This window comes from Neltuma alba, unplaced genomic scaffold (genome assembly GCF_004799145.2).
Source record: "Neltuma alba isolate B1F8T4 unplaced genomic scaffold, ASM479914v2 tig00005621_pilon, whole genome shotgun sequence".
Classification (NCBI taxonomy): domain Eukaryota; kingdom Viridiplantae; phylum Streptophyta; class Magnoliopsida; order Fabales; family Fabaceae; genus Neltuma; species Neltuma alba.
In genome coordinates, this window is record NW_021634175.1 from 209754 (window position 1) to 226891 (window position 17138).

At 32.0% G+C, this 17138-nt stretch overlaps 1 pseudogene; it reads left to right on the top strand.

Moving 5' to 3' along the window:
- The first annotated feature begins 5152 nt into the window (after positions 1-5152).
- On the top strand, positions 5153-8706 carry LOC114748137 (WAT1-related protein At1g68170-like; annotated as a pseudogene).
- Positions 8707-17138: the final 8432 nt, after the last annotated feature.

Below are 17138 nucleotides of genomic sequence, written 5' to 3' on the forward strand. Positions count from 1 at the left end.
AGTCGGATCACCGCATCACTCTCAGTCAACTCAAACTAACGATGCATGTATGTTTCAGTGACAGAAGGATTGGCACATATAACGGAACAAATAAATAAAGATGAAATAAAAAAAAAAAAAACATAAGGACCTATTTCAAAACCCCTTAAAACTATAGGGACTCTTGTATTAGTTTTCTCAAAACAAAATAAAACTCTCATCATATACTTATTTCATATTCCTTAACTTATGATTACAAAGTTGCTTTCCAGGCTCCTATCTTGATTTCAAACAAGTTCTCCATTCTTTTTTACTAAGGGATTCCTTCAAACATTTTCTATTTTTTGAGTTTCTAGCAAGCACTACAAAGTTTTCTGGGCTTTAGTGAAATTTTTTTCCCAGCTATATTATCTTGAATTATATATTCATTTATGGGGTTGTGGCCAGCCTACTTGTGGGCTTAAGGCTTTGACAAGGACTGGGAGAAGTTTTGGGCTTGGGCCTTTGCAAAGTTATTATTGTGTTTTAATATGGGCCGATTCTTTTCTCTTGGTTTTTTTTTTTAATCTTAGGGGTTTATAACCCATCCCACCATATACCTGCCTCTATTTCAGAAGTGTCAGGATGCATATCATAATTCTTAATTAAAATTGTGCACTGGACTTCACTGAAATCTTTTGATTTCATAAAAACAATTACAAATACAATAGTTATTTAAATTTCATTTCATTACCCATTGAATAATTAATTTAGGAATTTCATTAATAGAGATTCCTTATCTTTTGCACATTTTATTATTCATGTTCCCATAGTGCATGTGGCCGGCCGTACTTTTTACATTTTTTCCTCGCCAACAAACAATAACATATTAGATGATTCGTCTTGGCTTTGGAATGGACTTTGTGATTGAAATTTACCTTTTACTACCTCCGATCCTAATTATAAGACTGATTATGTATCACCACTGATAAACACCGAAATAAGCGATATCCACTAGACCAACAGCACCCCTCAAGTAAAAGCTTCCATTGCCGGTTGACCAAAATGAGGATCCCAAATTGCATGAACAATAGGTCTTATATGTAAAGGATCCTATACCCATGCCTTAAAATTTCCTTGCCAAGCTACATAAAAGAGATTCTTAGAAGTCCACAAAAAAGTTATTGCTAATTATCCGAAATGAGAAGCAGAAATGAATGGATTAGATACCCAAGTAGTCCTAGCTGTAAATGATGGATACTAGGCACTGTGCATATCGACCTATGCAGTATTATAGCTAATGCGTTTAGTATCTTGCCTGGGGAGTACATTCACAAGAATGAAACTCATAGGAATTGACAGGGATTCACACAAGCAATGGAGCATGTGGTTTAATTCAATACAAAGTAAAGAACCTTTCTAGGGCTTGACATGCTGTGGATCCTCTTCAAAGAGAGGGATGCCTCTGGGAACACGGACATAGGTGGTGTATGGCTGTCGTCAGCTCATGCTGTAAGGTGTTAAGTTAAGTCCCGCAAATACGGCTCCTTGAAGGCCATAAATAAATCTAAGGGACCGGGCCAGTTATTTATCTTGATATATCCCTCGGATAGATAGGATTCAAATCCATTGGATGGTCTTGAATTAGACCAATTGAATTTGTTGTTATAATAATAAATACAAAAAGGTAGTTCTGAATAACTAAAAAATAGATAGACCTTTCTTTCTCTTTGTCTTAGGCCAATGGATCTTCTCAATTGAAAGATCCCCTATATGGATAATACACACTCTAGTTGATCGAGCCTAATTCTAATTGTTTTATTTTGAAACACAGATATCCACGAGGAGGTTTATCCTATTCCGATATTCACGGGGCATATGAAGATCCTTTCGCCATTTGAGGCATTAATTTACCTATTATAGACTATAAACAAGGTCTTATAACTACGATCGAGGTAGTATTTATGCACATATATATTTATTTAGGACTTTTTTAATCATTTTTGAGGTAAGACTTTTTTTAATCATTATAAAAATGCTTTTTTGTTAATCATTGCAAATATTATTATTTTTGGACAAAATATTATAATTTTACTTAGAAATGCATAAAAAATGAAATGTTAAAATCTGATCTAAACAGTTTACAATTGCACATTATTATTATCATAAAGTAGATTTTTCGCTATTAACTATTCAGATCATATTTTAGCAATTCAGATTTATTTATATGCTTTTTAAGTAAAATATAATTTTTTGTCCAATAAAATAAGGTTTTAAAAGGTATTAAATTTGGACCATTGAGATTTCATGCAACGGCAATGAAAGGAGGTACAGGAGGTGTAGAGGAAGGAATGATAGTGGAGTGAAGCTGGGCGCAAATTTCTTTTACGAGCGCACTCAAATTTTTGAGTTCAAATTGTCAGGTTCTTGACTGCGGTAATAACCACTGCCCCACGCATGTCTGCGGCAAAAGGAACCAAGGCATTCAATAATTATCACGGTAGCTAATAAATGTTGGACTAGTTCATATGGAGTTGGTTCGTAATCGTAAGATCACAAGTTCAAATCTTATTGACAATATAAAAATCTTATTAGTTGATGGTCTGTAAATATCTTTATAATATTCTTTGAATAACCAAATTGTCAGAAGACATGCTTAACCCAATACAAATAACCAAATTGGGATTTTGAAAAAACCCTCACTAACAAAACACTCCTAGTTAAACCTTCATCAACCTCCACTTATTGGCAGCCAATAGTTTAGCATGTGATAGTTTAATGCATGTCTTTGAGTTCGTCGGTAATATGATTAATGGAATGAAACGAGACCCCACTAATGAACCTTCTAGCAGTCTTTAATATTATTGGTGATTTTATTTTATTCTGTTTTGAGACGTGGGTAGTTTTAGCCTTCGACATTAACCTAATTAAAAATTAAAATACTCCTCTATAGAGACACACACACCAACATGCAAAACGGAATTTGGTTTACCTTCTTAAAACAATTTCTGACAATCACAGCCTCAAACTCAAAACAACTGTCGTAGAATCCACCGATTATGAGTTTACTTTATTCATGCGGTACTCTAGTACGCCCGCACCTATACATATTAAGATTGGAAGGATTTATATATATATATATATATATATATCAAAGTAATCAAATAATTCATTTACCTAAATATAGTCAAAACATTGTTTAATACAATAACTACTCATCTTTAATATTTTCCTATGTTATTAACAATATTTACTAAATGTGAAATGACCAATATGCCCTAGTGTCTTCTTGGGGAAAATGACTAGATTTGATATGACAATAACAAGATTGCAACATAAATTAATAAGTTTGTAATACAGAATAAAAAATAATACTATCATTTTCTAAGCGTCACACACAAGGGCATATTGGTCATTTCATTCCATTTTCATAATTCCATTTCAAATTTTCCTTTGTTGCCCGTCATTACCCTTTTTGAAATTTTCTATTTTTAAGGTTCTTTTTTAGTAATTTTCCAATGGTTGTGAAATATTCCCACTAATGAAAGCCATGATGTGAAGCCAATAAGCTTGAGGTTTCATCTACGGCTGCTGGCGGTGGCGCGGTGGCAAAGGACGTGCATGGCCACGAGGAAGAGAACCTGTTTTTTTTTGTTCGCTCACAGTATTGGGGAACATTGGGCTGATTTCATTGGGCTTTTTGTAAAAAGACATATAAGTGGGTTCTTTTGCATATTGATATAAAATTAGATTTTTTTTATTAACGAAAGTTAAAGTCTAGCAAAAGCGATAATCCCTCATAACATGATGATTTAATATTTAAATTCTTATAGAGAGATTTGTTCACATTTAGTACTTAATAGTATCTTAAAAATCATTGTTTGCAATAGAAAGATATTTGTACTTAAAAAAATTATTTCATTTGGGAGCCATCTTTTCTTTTGTTTTTTTAATAAAGCGGGGTGCGGGACAGAGAGAGGAGAGGGAGAGAGTTAAATTAAATGGCTGAAGAGCTCATATTTGGGAGACACTTTGAACCATCAATGTATTGTCCCACCTACATCCTAACTTCAATTTTGGAGAATTGCAACGAAGTTTTAAATGAGAAATATAACTACTAAAAAGTTCCTGTGGTAACAGAGCTGCCTATAATTATAAGTTCAACAATAGTAAATGTCAACTGCTCACTTGTCATTGAGGTTTATGGTAATTATTTTCTTTTTTTAGGGCTTTATTATAATTCATCCTTCAATTTTTTGTCACTTTTGAATTGAGTGGTCAATAATTTTATAAAAATTTCCACTCAAACCATTTTGAGACATGTCCATATTTTTCGTATTGCCATGTTAAATGTCTCAATGTTGTATAATGAAGACTTATATCACAAAAAACAGTTATAATAAATTCCACTGCGTCCATTTATTTTAACTGCCAAACAATGATGTAAAATTTTTCTCTCCATGAAACTCCAAAACAGATGTAACTGTTATATTCCATTCATTCTATTTTATCCTAATAAACTACTATACAAACATATAATGTGCATAGGTCTTTTTAACTTACAGAGTATATACATATTTTGGGTTTTATCTAGTGTGTAATATCTTCCCATTCTTTAACTCATGCTCAATAATCAGTAGAAAAATAATACTTCTTTTGATATAAATATAAGACCTAGATAACTAATTAATAAATATTAAAAAAATTAGTTAAACTAGATATGTACAAAAAATGTGTGGTAGTTTTCTTAAAATAACTCTTCAACCATTGGAAATCAGATGGTTTGAGAAAAATTTATAAATTTTAGAGACAAAAAGAATTGAGCTCTCACATCTAAATTGAGTAATGTTTTATCCATTTTTTTTTTGGTTTTTAATGTTTTTGAATTTTGTGTCTCATAATGACTTCTTTTTTTGGCCTCATTTAATGTTAAAAAAAAAAAAACCCCGCACCATATAGCTGCAATGAGCCCCATGATTGCAAAGAATCAGCTTCATTCCTTTGTTAGTTTCAAAAGAACTTTAACTAAAAAAAGATGACATGGCAGGCACCAAGGCCACAGAAGCACCATGGCCACATGCCCACATTTTGAACTCTCAATTTGTTCTTCTCTCAATTTTTAATGTTTTGAATTTTGCTTCTCTATAAATTCCCCCTCTTCTCCTTCAACCATTGTCAAAGTCACATATATACGTACATTATTTCTCAGAGCAGCGGTTGGTGACGGCGGAGGATGGCGGTGGCAACTACTACATGGAGTGACATAATGAAGGTGGCAGAAGGCGTGAAGCCGGCGGCATTAATGGTGACGATGCAGCTAACATTTGCGGTGGTGAACGTACTGTACAAGCTCTCTGTGTATGACGGCATGAACGTGAGAGTGCTTATAGCTTATCGTTTCATTTTCGCCACTGCTTTCATGGCTCCTCTTGCTTTCCTCTTTGACAGGTCCTCCTTCTATCGCTCTCTGTGTCCATCATAATTAACACAAGATTCATTTTAAATATTGATCATATATAATACTCCTTTCGATCATATTAAGAGCTAGTTGAGAGATTATATTTGGTTTTAAATATAAGTCTTATTGTTTCTCATATGTATCATTTTTCTCCAAATTGATTTATATAATTTATTAAATGATGTACAATCTAATATTACAGATAATTATCAATACATAATACTCTCTCTAGTCCTTAGTACTAAATAATTAATTTGCAAGTTACCAAAAAAAATTTAATTTACAAAGATTAATGAAATTAGTGAAATTAGTTATTTGTGAAAAAAAGTGTTCTGGTTTTTTTATTTTTAAAATATCTTTTTTAGTCATTCGTATTGAAACAACCTTTAATGTATATTCACTTCATATGTACAATCAATAAGGATAAGGATAGTTTGAGAAAATTATAAATTTAGAAGATAAAGTGAATTAAGATTTTTCATTTATAACCAAGGTAAACCCCCTAATTGCTAATCCAATAAAAATATTTATTGTGACTATTATGCAATAAAAAAATTATTCAAAGTCATGAATTGTATTTTATTCCTAATCATTAATTGGGTGAAGTTAATTATGTAAATTGTTCTGAACTTATGGGGCCAATTACTAGAATTTTACCAAAAAACATACAAATCTATTGGATGATGGGATAATAAAATGGAGTAATAAAACCCTCTACTTCTGAAATAGCTTTTAATTCCTTTTTTTTCCCTAATTATTTGCAGGAAAAAGAAATCAAAGATGACTTGGACAGTACTGTTTCAAGCAGCCCTCTGTGGCTTATTTGGGTATGTGAAAATAAAAAAATTTATTTATCATGAAGAAGAATTAAAACTATCGGTGACTGCTAAAACGATTTATTAGGAATTAATTAATTAATTGCAGGGGAACGTTGCAACAAACATTATATTTGGAGACACTGGCATTAACATCAGTAACCTTTTCTTCTGCAATGTCAAATCTTAATACGGTCATGACCTTCCTCTTGGCCCTTTGCTTCAGGTATAAATTTTATCATTTTTATTTTTATTAATAAAATTATATTTTTGGTTCTCTACCTTTATACAAAATTTCAGGTCACTTAATTTTATAAAACATCTTTTAAGTTTTCATATGTTAACGTATTAAGTTTAATTTTTGAAAATAACAATGATTAGTAAAAAAAAATCATCGTTTGATATAAATGGTATTAAGATTAAAACACTGGAAAGATATTTTATAAAATTTTAAAAAATTAGAATACAAAAATCTTTTTTTTTTTTTCCTTTCTCGCTTCCTATATATTTGAACCTTCTTGTTGAAACATTAACATTACTATCAGATTCGAAAGATTAAATGTGAAAGCAGCAGCAGGCAGGCAAAGATCCTTGGAACTGTTATTGGAATAGGTGGGGCCATGCTGCTAACATTCTTCAAAGGTGCACAAATACACACAACCTCCTTCCACGTCAGCATCTTGCATCATCATGATGGCCACGTGGCACCATCCAATTCTTCCACCGGCGGCACCATCTTGGGGGCCATTTGTGCCTTAGGCAGCAGCATCTCTTTTGCCCTGTGGCTCATAGTTCAGCTTTGTCATTTTTGCACAAATTAGAAGATACTCCTCCTATGCTTAATGTAGTATTTGAATTGATTTTGATCCTAAATATAAAACATTTTATATATTTATTAATTTTTTTAAAATTATTTTTAGTGATATTTTCTTAACAATAATCAGCAGGAGAGAGATAAAAGATATTAAGGAAGATGATTAAGGCGTTTTATTAAAAAAGAAACATATTCATTATAATTAACTAACTTTATTAATCTAATCAAATTAGTTAATTATGTTTTGCATTAAGAATCATAATCATAATATTCAAAAGAGTAACATGATTTTTAATTAATTTACATTTTATATATACACATACACACTAATCATTGAAACTTGTGCAAGTGAAAAGGGATTGAAGTTGAGTGGTATTATTATTCTCAATTTATAAATAATGCAACTTTTTATCGTTCAAATTCATTATTTTTGTTGTCCCCCTAATGATCATGACCATGTCATTTAGTGGCTTTTTTTTTTTTTAGGTGCAACTTACTGCTAATTTTACATTAAACAAGACTAGGTTGTGGACAAAACTTGAAATAAGTCACATTATTCATGTTTTATAAATTGGGCAAATTTTTATTGATTTTTCATTAAATAGATATAAAATTGTAATAATTATATTGATAATTAATTGATTGCGAGTAAATTAATTTGTGGCAGAGCAAGATGAGTGAGAAGTACAAAAGCCACCGCACAAGCACTTTCTTAATGTCTTTGATGTCTCCAGTGATATCTATTGCCTTTGCTCTTTGCTTTGAGAGAGATTGGAACCAATGGAAGTTAGGTTGGAATATCAGGCTTCTCACTGTGGCATATGCGGTATATCTCTCATTTAATTAATTTATCATAATTTTTTTTTTGTAAAATCTTATAAATTTATTCTTTTTTACTTTTGAAAGTGCAAATCTTGATCGTTGATTGCTTAATGTGTATTTATTTAGGGGATGGTGCCATCAGGATTGACGGTGGTGATGATTGCTTGGTGTGTACACAAAAGAGGGCCACTTTTTGTGTCAATATTCAGCCCTCTTTTGCTTGTGATATTGGCCTTTGTTGGATCTTTCTTGTTAGATGAAATGCTGCATCTTGGAAGGTGCGTGTGTGTATTTTAAAATTGAAGGTTAAATTACATAAAAATTCACTAAACTTGGAATTATGTACAAATAACTCCATTAAACCCTTTTAACTTAATAATAAATCCCACTAAATTTTCAAGTCTAAACAGATAATCCCAAACTCTCAGTTTTACATCTTCTTAAACTTCATTTTTGGGAGCATAAATCTCCTCAAACTTCAAGTTATATGAAGACAAACCTCTTAAATTTTAAGGCATTTGCAGATAAGTAACAAACAAAATTATGTGTTATCTGCATAAATGTAATAGTTCAGAGGTTCATTAAGGTTTGTATAATTTAGCCAAAATTCAGCAATAAAGATGCGTTGTTTTTTCATGACTTATAGTTGAAATAGGGAAACTTATGATTGTTGTATAAATGCAGTATAATTGGAGGGGTGTTAATAGTGGTTGGATTATACGTGGCTCTATGGGGCAAGATGGACCCAATGCATGGTAGGAAAAGTACACAGCAACTCTCTTGGCAGAGGCACAAGTTCAGGATGTAAAGGAAGAGGATTATGCACTTCATCTTCTAGCCTGGAAGTTATAGAAAGACCATCAAATTTCTTTGGCAATAGTGCAATGCAATCAGTAAATGTTAACATATGCTACCCGAAAAATATAACTGATTGTGACTGTAGAAACTAAGGTCAGTGCACCTTAGATATATTATTGATCTCACATAAAGAGTACAAAGAGTCTGAATATATAGAGAAGAAAGGTACGTATTAACTAAAAATTAAATCTAAACCTAATATCTAAATCTATCTTATCATATCTAATCTAGTATCTTAGATATATAAGATATTACAAAGTAGGGTTTTTACTGATTGCTAATAGGCCTAATTTGGGCCAGAGCCCATAGCCTAACAGTGATATTTCATCCGCCCGGTTATAAATCACTACAAGCATAAGATCAATTCCAGGAACTACAGCATCCCAGATTACACCCCCAGTCTGTGTACATACAAATGTTTGTTAAGACTCATTCATCTGTGCAAAGATAGAGTTGAATGCGATCAAAACCAAGTTGGCAGCTCACAAACTACACCAAGTGGGGATCGAGCATCAGCCATTTAAATTATATGTAGGTTTTTCTATAATTATCCGAGCTACTGTTTGCTGATCTTCTATTTTGTGCAGCCAATATATTTTTAATTTGCATTGTGCGGTGTCAGTTTCCTATTTTGTAATGTGAAGAATTAGTTTCCTATTTGATAGTAGGAAACACTGGTTTCCTATTTTGTGACGGGTAGTTTATTTCCTAATATATGCAGTGACTTTTAGAGTTTTCTAGCCATAAGGTTTTATTCTATTGCTTATAAATACCGTGGGTTGTGTAGGGCATTGCTAGTTTGATCAATAATAATTCTGTTTGGAACTTCTTCTCTTAAATAAGTTCTTTTGAGAGCTTGGATTCTCTTCGAGAATATTATTCTTGCAGAATACTTTCATCGCATCCCACCATTGTGACTTGCTGGCATGTAGCTAATATCTCCTTACAATCTTCCGTTCACATTATTTTAGTGTCAAAGAAATTAGAGGAGAAATCGCTGTGCTTGGCTGAAAATGATAATTGTATACTGGGTTTAATATACTTGTAGTTACGGAATACAAATTCTAATAGCAATAGACTTCCATATAATTTATCCAAAATGTAGAGCTAAATTTAAATGAACTCACTTTGCCGTTATACTGTTTGGTCGCAAATCTGTACCATCCCAAACAAAGATCATCATCTGTTCTTGATTTGCAGTCTTACAGCAATGAAGTACCTTAATATGGCCAAAAAAAAAAGAGGCAAAGGTAAAACTAATCAGAGAGTTCCTATAGTTTCGCCCAATTATTAATCAGGTCCCTGTAGTTTTTTCTTTTTATTAGACATAGTTTCAAGTAATTTTAATTAGGTCGCTATAGTTTGTTTTATCAAATCCTTATAGTTTCACCTAATTTTTAATCGGGTTTATGTAGTTTGAAGTCACTGGTAAAAAGAGAAAAACTTCAAGGACATGATTAAAAGTCAGGTGAAACTATAAGAACCTAATCAAAAGAAAAAGCTTCAAGGACCTCATTAAAATCAAATAATATTACAAAGACCTGGGGGGCTACAAGAACCTAATTAAAAATCAGTTAAAACTATAGAAACTTATAGATTAATCCCACCCCCCAAAAAAAAAAAGAAAAAAAAAGATTACGATATCAGAACTATATAATGGTAATAATGAAAATGGTGCTCTTCTTGTTTAGCCACCACGCAGAGGGGCAAGGGTTGTACAAGAGCATAGATGTGTTTCATAATCAGATACAAATCACAAGAAGAAAAATACCTTGCATACCAAATTGCAGTGATGTCCTCCGTTGATATCTCTTAACATTGCATAGGAATCTGCACAGCATATGCAAACCTTAAATATCCACACACATGAACTTATCACCAAAATAGCAAGCAACGTGATGAAATTATCAGAAAACCAAAAGCTATAGATTCCATGAAAGCATGACTTGTCACACAAGTATTGCTTTCAGCAGCAAGTGATTCCTGATTGAGCTAAAGTTAAACAAATTTATAAATACATCTGAAGAATTAATTCATAGTCAATTGTTTCTGAAAACCAAATTTAAACGGTTTGCAGTTATATTAGATAATAAAATTTTTATTATTTTCCCTGCAGTACCGCACCAAATTGTTGAATGTTTAATGCAGCATGCTATGCACATTGAAGAATACGTTCATGCACATTATGCGTAGTTTGGATTAAACCAGTTATAATGAAACAGCTGCTCTCAAAGCATATTAAATGCTACAATCTTAGAACTTGAATGAGTTAAGAATTCAGCAGCCATTTTCTTAGCTCGGCCAAGAGCCTTTTGTCCACATCTCTAGGGTAATATTTTGCAGAAACTTGGCAAGGGGCAAAATCAACGTTGTCTTTCCCATTATATAATGCAAAAGATGAAAACTTTTTATTGAAAACACCATTTACTTCATCACCATGCCTTTTTACCTACAAAATTAGAAAACATATATTAAAAGATAAAGAGCCTTAAGTTCATCACAAGATTGACAGATTTATATATAATGCAACACTCAATCAAAATTAGAATTCATGTTCAGCGAATTTTCCTTCTATAAACTAAATTGGTGCACTATGAGAAATCAAACCTAATAATATTAAAGGCTCGTTGTTACAAAGATTGACTGAACATTTTTAAAGCATCTTTATTATAGGGTAAATGTAAAATGTTTAACAACAAAGATCCACATTTGTGTTTATAATATTCAAAGAAACTTCATCATTCATTCAACAATATTATAAGAATATTACGTTACCTTCTTATCTATTAAGCCAACTAACCAAGCAGTCATGGGTACAGACATTCTCATCCTAGCCTTAGAAATTAAAGTAACTGCAGATGGCCTCCATAGTTGCTTTCTTTCTTTTATTTCGACTATCGTTTGCCCAGTTTTGTTTCCTTTCAGGTGAACTGAAGCACTCCTCAACTACACTAAAAACCTTCCCACCACAAGGGAAAAGAAAGGTACCTCAGTTATATCATAGAAATTGCAAATCCAAAGGCATAGCCTTGGGTTAAAAAAAATCCCAACTTTCCTTCATACAATATCATGAAAGCTTTTGCTTCATATCACTGACACTTCTCACCACAAAGTCAAACTACCTACTTCATACAAATATCATGAGTGTACCAATTGCACTAAGGTATGATACTTCTGGACCAAGTAGTTCTTCATCATTTTCCCGAGGCCTAAAAGAATCTTCATCTTTCTCGAAAGATCTTATGACCATCGGAGTACATAATGGATGTGATTTATCCATATAAAAATGCTTTAAGACCTTTTTTGTATAGGTTTCTTGATACAAAAACATCCCATTTCTTGAATATTCAATTTGCAATCCCAGATAAAATTTTGTTCTTCCTAAGTCCTTCATTTCAAATTCTTTCTTTGAGCAATCCATAGCTTTTGTAAGTTCTTCAGGAGTTCTAATGATATTTATGTCATCAACATAAACAGCAATTGGATCATTCTTGTATTCCTCATCCAACAGATATTTGCTTAAACAGTTATACCACATACGCCCTGATTGCTTCAATACATACAGAAATTTATTTAACTTAATTGAGTATTGCTCTCGAGAACTTGAATTGAATCCTTTAGGGAGTTTCATATAAATATTATTGTCAAGTGAGCCGTACAAATAGGTTGTAAAAACATCTATTAGACGCAAATCGAGTCCTTCTTTTACTACCAGACTAATTAAATATCGAAAAGTAGTTGCATCCACTACTGGTGAGTATGTTTCTTCAAAATCAATACCAAGTCGTTGCGTAAATCCTTGGGCAACAAGTCGTGCCTTATGTCTTATAATTTCACCATTTTCATTTCGTTTTTGCATAAAAACCCATTTGTATTTGACTGGTTTTACATCTTCAAGTGTATGTACTACAGGTCCGAATACTTTTCGCTTTACTAGTGAATTCAATTCAGCCTCAATTGCGTCTTTCCATTTTGGCCAATCTTTTCTTTGTTTACATTCACTAATAGACTTTGGTTCATGATCCTCATCATCATTCATCACATCAAGCGCTATATTATATGCAAAAATATCATCAACGTTGACTTCATTTCGATCCCATCGTATTCCGTTCATAACATAATTTATTGAGATCTCACCATTTTCGCACATTTCAAGTACCTAAGTTTCTTTTGGAATTGAGACATTAGCATTATCTAATGACTCCTTTTGAATTACTATTTTTTCTTCATTATCCTTAACTTGGCCATCTACATTTTTAGCTCCTTTTCTCTTTTGAGGATTTTTATCTTTGGAACCAATGGGCCTGCCACGCTTCATGCATGCTTTAGCTTCATTTACAATAGTAGGTTTTCCAACAAAGACATCAATTTTGATAGAAGCATTAGCAGTTGGAACATGTGATTTGGTCACTTTCTTTGGGTCAGTAAATGCATTTGGCAATTAATTAGCTAACCTTTGTAAATGAAGTATCTTTTGAACTTCTAGTTCACATTGTTTTGTATGAGGATGAAGTTGAGATAATGAAAGTTCCTTCCAACTAATCTCTTTTTCCAATTACTTCTTTTCTCCCCCTAATGTTGGAAATTTTGTTTCATCAAAATGACAATCAGCAAATCGAGCCGTAAATAAATCTCTTGTTGATGGTTCTAGATATTTTATTATAGAAGGAGATTTATATCTAACATATACTCCCATCCTTCTTTGGGGACCCATCTTAGTACATTGTGGTGGAGCAATAGGAACATATACTGCACTTCCAAAAATTCTTAAATGGAAAATATTCGGTTCCTGACCAAAAACCAATTCTAAAGGGGAGGACTTGAGATAATTTGTTGGCCTGATGATACGAATTAATGTTACTGCATGCAAAATTGCATGTCCCAAAGCAGAATTTGGGAGATTTGATCTCATTAGTAATGGCCTTGTAATTAATTATAGTTGTTTAATTAATGATTTTGCAAGTCCATTTTACATATGAATATGTGCTATAAGATATTCAACATCAATCCCAAGAGACATACAATACTCATTGAAAGCTTGCGAAGTAAATTCACCAGTATTATCCAACATATTTTCTTGATTGGATAGTCAGGAAAATGTGCTCTTAATCTAATTAGTTGAGCAAGCAACCTTGCAAATGCTAGGTTACGAGAGGATAATAAGTAAACATGCGACCATCTTGTTGATGCATCAATTAAAACCATAAAATATCTAAACGTTCCACATGGTGGGTGTATTAGCCCACAAATATCCCCTTGTATACACTAGAAATGTGAGAGACTCACTTTCTATTTTTGCTGGTGATGGTCAAGTGATTAACTTTCCTTTAGAACATGCAACACATGAGAAAACATGTGATTATGGAATCTGTTAACTTTTCAGTGAATGTCCACAAATTATTTTTCACATCATAATAGTGCCGAGATGGCCTAACTAGTCACGCCAAACGTTAAATTTATTTTCACTTGTAAAATTCTGGTTTACAATAGCATGTGTTTCAATTGTACTAATATGTATGTAGTATAAGCCTGAAGAAAAGGCATGTAAATTTTCTAAAATGCATTTCTTACCAAAAATTAAATTTGTGATAACCAAGTATTCTTGATTTCCTTCATTTATTGTTTCAATATGATATCCATTTATACAGATATCCTTGAAGCTCAATAAATTTCTATTAGACTTGGTAGAGTAAAATGCATTATCAATATATAATTTTGTTCCTTCAGGTAGCAATACATCGACTCTTCTAGAGCATTCAATGAGGTTTATACTTCCAGATATAGTCTGAACATTGGCTTCTTGCATTACTAGAGAAGAGAAATATTTTTCATTTTTGAGTATTATGTGAGTTGTTGCACTATCAATGAGATACAAATCTTCATTATTGATGTCAATAATGGTCATTCTTCATTAAAAAAACATAGGAAAAAGATTAAAAAGAAAACATGATTAATAAAAGAAAACATAATTTTATCATGAATAAAACTCATAATTATATTTATTTTGGGGGTAATAACCTTACAAGTACAGAATTTATTGTGGTAGATAAAAGAGCATACTTATAAGCAAAACATGAAAATATACTTAATTATAAAAACTCAATTACATCAAGATGACTCATTTTTTTACACTTCCATCACCAATTAAGTGATCAATTCTTCCATTAGGATCAGTAAAAAAATTAGCAACATCCACATGAGTAACATTCATGGTGTCATAATCAGAATTGCCTTTCTTCTCTAACAAAATTTGTTTCCATCTTTGGCTCTTTGCCTTTATTTTTATTTTTATTCATATTTTTCAGCAATTCTTGGTAGAAGTCAACCAAATGTTTTGGCGTACGACAGGTACGAGACCAATGACCCTTGCCACCAGAACAATAACAAAGATTTTCAACATGATTATTATTTCTACTAGATTCTTTTTGGTGATGCTCATCATTTTTTGCCCACTTCTGGTGGGAACGACCACCTCCACGTCCACAGCCACGCACATAGCCACGACCATGGCCCCGTCCACGTTCACGACCATGGCCATGGGTTGATTCACTTGCTACTACATTCACTTCTGGGAATGGAGTGGAGCCAGTAGGACGGGATTCATGACTTCTCATTAAAAGTTCATTATTTTGCTAAGCCACAAGCAAGCAAGAAATTAATTTAGAATATTTTTGAAACCTTTCTCATGGTATTGCTGTTGCAGAAGCACATTGGATGCATGAAATGTGGAGAATGTTTTTTTCTAACATATCTTCATCAATAATCTTTTCTCTACATAATTTCAGTTGAGAACTGATTCTAAACATTGCAAAATTATATTCGATCGCATATTTAAAGTCTCGTACATGTAAACGCATCTAGTAATAATGAGCTTTAGAAAGGATTACAGTTTTCTAGTGGTCATACCTCTCCTTTAAATTGTTCCAAAGAACAAGTGGATCTTTTATGATCAAATATTCAATCTTGAGCCCCTCATGCAAATAGTGACGTAAAAAGATTATGGCTCTAGCTTTATCTTGGTTGGATGCTTGGTTGCCTTCCTTGATTGTGTCTCCTAGATCATTGGCATTGAGATGGATTTCCACATCTAATATCCATGATAAGTAATTATTTCCAGTAATGTCAAGAGCCACAAACTCAAGTTTCATGAGATTTGACATGATGATACTATCATATAAAAATTAAATGAAAATTAATATTAAGAGAATGGAATAGTTATGAAACAAATCAATATGAATAAGAGAATGGAAATATGGAATAGTTATGAAACAAATCAATACGGAAGTAATATAGAAATTTACCTTGCAGTTGATTAGCCTTACTACAACACCTTTTGATTATAAGAGTGCTCCGTGTTGATAACGTCTTGTGAAATGGAACCAAAATGAAACCACAAAAGTAGAAAGATGAAGACAAGAGAATGAGAGAACTTTCTATATTTCTTCACTTGCACTACAACACAAATAACATGCCCTATTTATAGGCATAGTCTTATACATAGGTTATAATTGTCCTTAATGACAAATAGTGGATAATCAATCGTATTATGAATGTGAAGGGAGGTGAGTTACAATAGTGAATGGATAGTGGAGAAGTAATGGATGGTGGAGGTAGTGGAAGTTACTTGGAGAAGATGAAGAGGAAGGGGTAAATAGACATTCACATAATATTCATAACACATCCTATACTGTTTATAATAACAATAACAATAACAATAACAATAACAATAACAATAACAATAATAATAATAATAATAATAATAATAATAATAATAATAATAATAATAATTATGATAGCTTTGTTATGCCACGTAATCCTCTCTGTCCCATATAGGAAACAAATGTTGAAAATGACATTATCATGAGTGACAAATAGTAATTAATTAATGGGATGATGTATATATGAGAGAGACTCCACTAACGTTGGTGCCTTCTGTAATTTACATTTAATTTAATGTCCCTTGGCAGGTGGGATTTCTTTTTGGGGGACATTTGCCAAATTAAAGTGTATTGCCTTAAGATACTACCTCCGATTCTTAATATAAGAACTAGTTAACTAATTTGGGTATATAAATAAAGTTTGTTAAGTTAGTTATTTGTAATAAATAGATATTGTCTTCCTTAAAATATCTTATTAATCATATGTATTAGATAAAACTACCATTTAATAGAAATTTAATATGTGTAACTATTACGATGACTATTTTAGAAAAATAGATAAATATAAAAGAAAAAGTAGATTAGAGTTTTATATTTAGGATTAAATTAAAATTTAAACTAGTTTTTATATTAAGAACTGGACAAAGTATTTGCTTTTCTTATAGATAAAACTGTAGATATGAGGTTCGTTTTGCTGAAAACGACAATCTCAGACTATTGTCCTAAAATATATTGATTATAATAATCCTTCCCAA